Source organism: Crocuta crocuta, unplaced genomic scaffold (assembly GCF_008692635.1).
Source record: "Crocuta crocuta isolate KB4526 unplaced genomic scaffold, BGI_CrCroc_1.0 scaffold303, whole genome shotgun sequence".
Taxonomy (NCBI): Eukaryota; Metazoa; Chordata; class Mammalia; order Carnivora; family Hyaenidae; genus Crocuta; species Crocuta crocuta.
The window spans coordinates 2,471,498-2,479,351 of record NW_027528276.1 but is presented as its reverse complement, the minus strand read 5'-3'; positions in this window follow the sequence as shown (position 1 = coordinate 2,479,351).

Sequence of the window (7,854 nt, the reverse complement as noted above, 5' to 3'; positions counted from 1 at the left end):
CAGGCTGCCCTGTGTGTGGGTGCCCCCTCAGCCCATTCATACTCTGACACCCCCTTCAGTATAGGCTGCTCCTTTGTAAGAGATGCTCCCTCACCCAGCTGGGGCTCTGACACCTGTGCCAAGCTGTCTCCCACGTGGGTCCCTCTTCACGTTGCTCTGATATCCTGTCCTTTCTGCACCCGCCTCCCCACAAGCAGATGTCTTCCTTGCTCTGCCATACCTGAGGGCTTCAGGATGGATGGGGAAGGGAGGGAGAGAGGAAGAAAGGGGAGGAACAGAGTGGTGTTTAGGAAAACAATATTTTAACAGTGGAAACTTTTGTGCAAGCAGTGTGTTGGATTATATAAAATAGAGATGCTCTGGTTGAAGCGGGAGAAGAGGGAGGGAGGGAGGGAGGGAGAGAGAAAGAGGGGGGAAGAGAGAGGGAGAAAAGAACAGAGATGGGGGAGAGCAGGAGGAAGGGGAAGAGAGAGAGAGCTTGTGAATATACCTGGAACCCTACCCTCTTGGTCTCACTCTCTCTGGATGGTTGTTAAGTGCTAGGGGTTCCCTGGTGTACAGTTTGGGAACCACTGGAAAAGCAACCTGCCGGGAAGAAGCAGGTGCACTCTGTGCACTAAGGTGTCCTTCGGAAGCTTTTCTGAGAACAGCCCTTGAGATACTGGCTCATCTTCTGCCCTGAGGCAGCTCTCGCAGGAGGGAGCTGGGGGCCCTCGGTGGGTGGCTCCGGTCCAAGCAGGTGTCGCTGAGGGGCCCCGGGCAGGGGTGGGGGCCTGCAGGAAGCGGGCCAGGGTCTGCAGGGCATAGACTGTGAGTCCTGGGCTTGCCTGTGCTGAGGTGCGGGGCAGACCACGCCGTCTCCATCATGCCCCTCCGTAACTCTGTGCCCCCGTCCGGTGGACTTCCGGGAACAGACCCTGGGAATTCGGCTTCGCTGGCCAGAGCGGGTGTCACTCATTTCGCATCTGCTGGTTTGCTTTGATCTTTGCAATCGCTGGTGAGATGGTCCAGTTACAGTTCGGCCGCGCCACCCACCCAGGGAAGAAGAGGAAGTTAGGGTCAGAGGTTGCAAAAATCGCCCCCTGGCACGCAGAGATGAGGCCGGGAGTCCCAAGAGACTCCAATCCCGGCGCCTTCCCTGAACCCTGGCTCTTTCCCTGGACCTCTCCCAGCCCCATGTGGGCAAGCGTGTGGTTAGGGCTTGGGGTTAGGATTCAGTCGTCAGGCAGAAGACAGGTCAAGGGTCAGGACCTTTCCCCCATGCTGGGGACAGCTCTGAGGCCCCTCACTGGGGTCGGGGGGTTTGAAGTGTGATGACTATATAATGAGTCATCCAGACTAGGGACACTTTTGAGAATGAAAGGAAGCCATTGATGACTATGCCGTGGCGACAGCTAAGAAATGGGTGGAAAGGTCACTCTATCATGGAACCACCGGCCTTGCCCCTTCTCCCCCTCGTAGCCGTGGCCCCCCAGACCCGAGCAGAGCAGCAGCGCTGAAGCTGGCCATGCTGGCCACTCTGGGGAACTTGTTTTATTGGCTCTTCCTGACAACATGTGGCTGAGCCAGTTATTGTTCCCATTTTATTGATGGAGAGGCTGAGACCCAGAAGACTCTTGGCCAAGAACACACAGCTGGTAGTAGCTGGTGGAGCTACTCCCTGGGGTTTGAACCCAGGGAGACTGGCTTTCCTTGGAAGGATTATAATAAAATGTTAATGAGTTAGTTGGGAGCACAAGAATGGCACCATGGAATGGGGGTTCCCCAAGCCTCTATTCAGACCTGCCCCCAATCTCTCTTACCTGTCTTTAGCTCAGGGACATCGCGACAAGGACGACTTTGGATGGTAAGGGGATGCGTAGAGGGGGAGGCAGGCACGTTCACTCAGCAGAGAGGAATGTGTCAGGGGCATGGAGTGGAAGAGTAGCAGCAGGATGAGAATAATAAAAGCTAGCATTTATTTAGCACTTACTGCATACCGGGTTCTGTTTTAAGTGTTTTTCAAGGTATGGACCTACTTCATCCTCACCACAACCTTATAAACTAATGTTATTATTCCCATTTTACAGATGAGAACATTGAGGTCACTTGCCCTTTCTTACATAGCTAGTAAGTGGTAGGGTCAAAGCAGGCAGTTGTCCTGAAGGAAGAGGTTGCTGCTGGGCCTGGCCAGGGGCCTCGGGGGGCGAGTCCTTCCAGCCTGCTTCCTCTAGGACACCCAGCGGGCCGATTTTCAGGGAGGCCCGAGTCCATGTTCAGCCTTCTGGGGGCAGAGAGTGTGCACTGACTGCCCCTTCCACTCCTCCGTTGTCTCCCCGCAGGAGTGCGGCCACGCGGAGGTGGAGCGAAGTCCCTGCCGCCCTCCGCGGCAGCTCATTTTCATTCATTTTGTTTAAATGCTTCTCGCTCTCTGTTTTTAAATCTAATTTTTCAGCTTCTTTTTTATCTTCACTCAAGTTGCTTTAATGAAACGAAAATGTGTCTGTTTCCCTCTGCTGGAGCTGCCCGGGGAATTTCAATATAAAACAAACAAGTTGGCTTTTAAAATTAAAATTTTATGGGTGGCATTTCCTCATTTAATGGGAGGCACAAAAGGCTGGAGTAAAACCAATTAACACGGGGTTGGGACTCGGTGTTCAGCAAAATTAAACATCAGCAGCGCGGTGTGCAGGGAGCCCTCCGTGGCGGCTGGGGGAGGTGTGCAGACAGCCCGCGGTGGGTGGGGGGGGGCTCAGCAGGTGCAGGCCTCAGAACCCTCGCCCTGCGCCCAGCACCCCGGCACCCCATGCCCGGGCGACCTTGGCACAGTCACCAGGCAGGCGGTTGTGGGGGTGGGCACACGGGGGACGGCGGCTTCAGAGTCCTGGCGTCCTAAACCCCGAGTGCTTAGCTAAGGCCTCTGCGAGGGCCAGAATTCACTCGATAGTGTCTTCAGGGACGGTTGGAGTCCCAGCCCTGAAGGCGACGGCCTGGTCTTGATCATGGCCGTGCCCCAGGTCCCAGGCGGTGCCAGGAGTGTGGTACTGTGCTCCGTGACTGAGCAATGACTTTATTTGAGCAAACAATGGTACTGGATGGAGCTCAGCGGTGAATCACTCAGAGCGCTTATCAGCCGGTGCAGGGTTTTGTTGGGTTTTTTGTTTTTTGTTTTTGGCAGAAAAGGTGCAAAATGCCACCCAAGATCCCAGGAGGAAGGGGGCAGTGTCGGTGGGAGCGCCTGGGGAGACCGGCTTTGGGNTTTCTGTGTGAGAGGAGGGGCTTCTTTCAACATTCTCTCCTGGGTAGTGGGGGTTGTTGGAAGTTCTCAAGCAGGTCAGAGGCGGTTTCTGGAAAACTGAGTCTGGTGGGAGGGGAAGGAGGAGTCGGCTAGGTGTAGTGGCTTTAGTCTAGGCTGCGCCGAGGACCTCAGGCTGGATGGTCCAGGTGACCGGTGGCTGCTGCGGAGAGAAGGCGTGGGGGGGGGGGGCCCTCCTCTGAGCTGGGGAGCCCCGGAGGAGCAGCAGGATGGAAGGTGAAGAATTTAGTGTGGCAACACCGACCGACCCCGCCTCCCGGTATCGACCTGATTGTGCTGAGGATACAGGAGTGGATTTCACCCTGACAGTCACAGCCAGATCCTGTAAATACTGGGTCGGGGTCCTAGTCTCGCAGCTTCCGACATAGGGCCTGGACTACCCTTTCTGATCCCTTTACCTCCCCCCTTCCCCGCACTGTCTCTTTCGGAACCCCACCGGGGCAGCTTTCTCCCCACCTTTTCTGCCCTCTGCCCCCTGACTCTATGGAGAGGGCCACTCTGGTTACTAGAGCAGGAATAAAATGGGGACAGCCAGCCAAGTGCCCCGGCTGCCCTGAATCAGGAAATCAAGCCGGAAGCCACCAGCATGCTCTGTCGGCCCCCAACCAGGCCTTTGGACCCATAAAGACAGCCCAGAATCCTGAAGGTCCTGGAGGGACCGCCATCAGGGGTACAGGCAGCAGGTGCTGACAGTGCCCGGTTCCTGCTGTCTTGCGAGCATGTCTTTGAGGGAACTTGGGGTCGGAGGCAGAGGCTTCCTGATGCAGGTCTGTGCTCTGACCCAGGCCTATCGAAGGGTCCCTCCAAGGTCTAGCTGAGGCTCCGAGTGAGGGTCTCTTTGAGACCAATTTTAGAACCTGTCTGAGGTTTATTTGTAAGTCTCTTTGAGGCCTGTTTGAAGGCCTGAGCACTGACTGGGTTGGCCTGAGGACCAGTAGCAGGAAACCAATAAAAATGGCCTCGGGCCACGGCTGACATTGACCCTTCTTCCTCCAGTACAACAAAGAGAGTAAATCTGGCCAAGCTTGAAGCCCGTTCTTCTGGCCAGGGAGCTGTTGGGGTCGCTGGAGCCTCTCCTTTGGTGATGGGTGAAGTTTCACCAAACCACAAAGCAGCTGGCCAGAGCTCCCCTGTTCCATCCCAGCAACCCGTTGGCCAACCTTGGCAAATCTGGCAAAGGCAACAGTTTTTGAGGACCATGCCCCCTGTCCACCTTTCTGGGGAGAGACGCACGATGTGCCTTATTTGGAATGGGTTTTTAAGTATGAATAGGAGTTCACCGGGCAAACAAGGTAGGGACAGTTTTGACTGAGCGACCGCAGTGAAGACACAGAAATGTACAACAGTTCTCTCTGTGGGCGAAGAGAACTGGCCACGAGTACCCCAGTTTTCCCGGAGTCCAGAACTTGCAAGAACCAGGCATATGAGTACCGCACAAAATGATGCAAGAGAAAGAGCCTTTTCCAAACAGCACAGAGCTACACGAAATGAGGCATTGCTGTTACCACCCGTCTCTCTTGTTTGTTGTGGGAACCAAATGAGTCAAGATGTGTGAAGATGTATTGTAAACTGGAAAGTGTTTATAAAAATGTTAATTAATACATTTAGTGAGTAGGTAGATCAAGTGCAAGGATGTGGAAATGGAATAGACAATTAAAATATCTGCTAATTTCTCTCTCGAATTCACATTTTAGGAAATGTTGATCAACTGAGAATTCTAATTACTTTCCCCAAAACCCTCACACCTCTTCTCAGATGAATACACTTTAAGAGTTGTAGGATTTATTAAAAATATTGTCAATTTCCTGGGGTATCAGCTGGGACTCTTTATGTCGCAAATTATAGAATACCCACCGCAGACGGGCTCAACCAGGAAAAGCAAAGTAGAGTTTATGGGATTGGAAAGTCCAAGGGTGGCATGAGCCCTGATAAGTCTGATCCAGAGTGCATTACACTCGATGTTCAGGCCAGCTCCTCTGTGTTGGATGCCAATGGCTTCTAGACTCTTCTCCCTTCAAATTCCGGGAGAGACAGGGGCAGCCCTTTGGCCAGCTCTCTGGCAGAATTCCTAAGCATCACTTCTGATCGGACTGACTTGGGTCATGTGGATGGGAAACATCAGGGCCTATCGGGTGTGGGTCTGGATCAAATGGCCATTCCTAAAAGAATCACTGTGACACCGAGGAAGGTGGAATGGGCGTCCGCCGTCCCTGGTCACTCAGGTGGACCTCTGGGCTTTAGGCGTGCAGACCTACGGTTGTGTTCGGTTTCTGCCCTGGTTGCAAATTCATCATCTAAACTTTCTGTTCCCTGTAGCCCTTCCCTTGCAGACCCGATACCCGTCCAGATGCCTCCCATCACTCCACGGTTTACTACGATCTTTTTTTTTCGTCCCTAGCCTCTTTGCTCACCAATAAATTTTTCTTGATAGCTATTCAAAAGCTCCACACATTTAATCACAGCAGAGAAGACCTAGTATAGCCAATGTGATAAGACAGAAAACATGATTACAAAACTTAGCTATGGGAAAATGATCATCATTTGCCAAAGACACAATTTTATCACCGGAAAACCTAATAAAATTAAGTCAAGACAATTAATTATGGTTAGTAAAAGAGGTTAGTAAGATGTCAGACACAAGAGAATAAAACTAAGAAAAAAAGCTTCTTTCTGTAATAACAATAATCGGTTTTAAAATATTATAATAGGTAATCTATAGGAGAAGGCTTTGACTTTTTTTAAAAAAAGACAATGAGGAGGGGCGCCTGGGGGGCTCAGTCAGTGAAGCATCTGACCCTTGATCACGGCTCAGGTCTTGATCTTGGGTTCACGAGTTTAAGGCCCCCATTGGGCTCCGTGCTGGATGTGAAGCCTACTTAAAAAAAAAAAAAAAGACACTGAGGAAGCTCATGTAGGGATAGTTGGTTTCTGGAGGTGTAGACACACCCATGACCTTGAATTAGATAGCTCCCCTCACACTTTTTAAGAAAATCAACAGGATGGGTCCTTTACATAGTAAGGCAAATACCACCTGTTTTTCTAACAAAAGGCTGAAGAGAAATCTAAGTGTAGGAAGGCAAACCGAGATGGTAAATATGTAAATATTCTGTTTCGTAATGACCCCTTTTCAAACAGAGTTTGCTATGGACGTGACCTGGTTTTATTGCCTAGGGTAGGAGCCCAGGAGATAAGAATTCTCAGATTAGAGAGAGAGAGAGAGTTGGGGGAGGGNGGGAGGGGAGTCAGGAGAAGGACCATTAAGGCAGAGAGGTGACAAGCAGTCTCAGGACTGTGTCTGGGACCCAGGAGCACCTGCCCAGTTTCCCCAGATGCCAAAGTAGAACTCTTCAAAATGTTAAAAACATAATTCTCATGCAATACTTAGCTCAATCAAAATATTATTTAACCCAGTGAAGAGAATCTTCACACAAAGCTGTTGCAATGCAGGATAAGGAAGCTCATCTGAAAAACAATGATGGAATAAAGATTATTAAATTAGATACCAAATTGGTTAATATCCTATAAGGCAACCCCCCCTCCCCTGCCTGTCCCGCAATCTTTGGTGTTATTTATTGGATGGAAATCATCTGGACTTTGCCAGTTTTCTACAAGCGAATGTCTAATTCCACAGAGTGTGAGCTGTTGATTAGAGAATCAAACAAAGCTATGTGCTCTAGAGTCAGCTGATTTAAAATTTTTTCCTTTAAATCCTTATTTATTTTTGAGAGAGAGAGAGAGAGAGAGTGCCAGCGGGGGAAGAAGAGAGAGAGAGGGAGACACAGAATCCAAAGCAGGCCCCAAGCTATCAGCACAGAGCCGGATACGGGGCTCAATCTCACAAACTGCGAGACCATGACCTGAGCTGAAGTCAGACGCTTAAGGGACTGAGCCACCCAGGTGCCCCTAGAGTCAGCTGACTTTAGACCGGGACTTTTGGCCAATTCATCAGACATGGAGAGGACTCAGAGCCATCACTTTGCTTACTTCCAAAGTTTTGAATAGGACTAGGGGAGAGGAACTTCATAGAGGAACATATTTTGTGCAGTTGGACTTTCAGGAGCTCAGAGTCATTATAGCTGCGCCCCGAAAAGAAATATGAGCCAAACTTGGGTCCCAACAAGGCGAAGTAGGGCATATAAAGGTAGGGGCACTTGGTGCCAGTGGTTTGGAGGAGTCCGTGTGGGGCAGGGGGAGGGGAAGATGATCTGTCCCCACCCCATGCCACGGTTCGGCGCGTCTCTCCTTAGACTCAGAGTCACACCCACCTTGTTATTTTCTGTTTTACTTTTCTGCCTTAAAAAATTAAATATTTTTATGGGGGGTAAAACATGCATACACATAATATAAACAGTACCATTTTGATAAAGTGGACAGTTCATTGTTAAGTCCATTCACAGTGTTACGAAACTATCCACCACCATCCACCTCCCGAACTTTTTCCTTCCCAAACTGAAACTCTGTCCCCGTGAAACGGCAACTCCCCAGTCCTCCCTCCTCTTACTTCCTGGCAACCACCATTCTACTTTCTCTGAATTGGGTTACTTTAGGTACCTTTTATA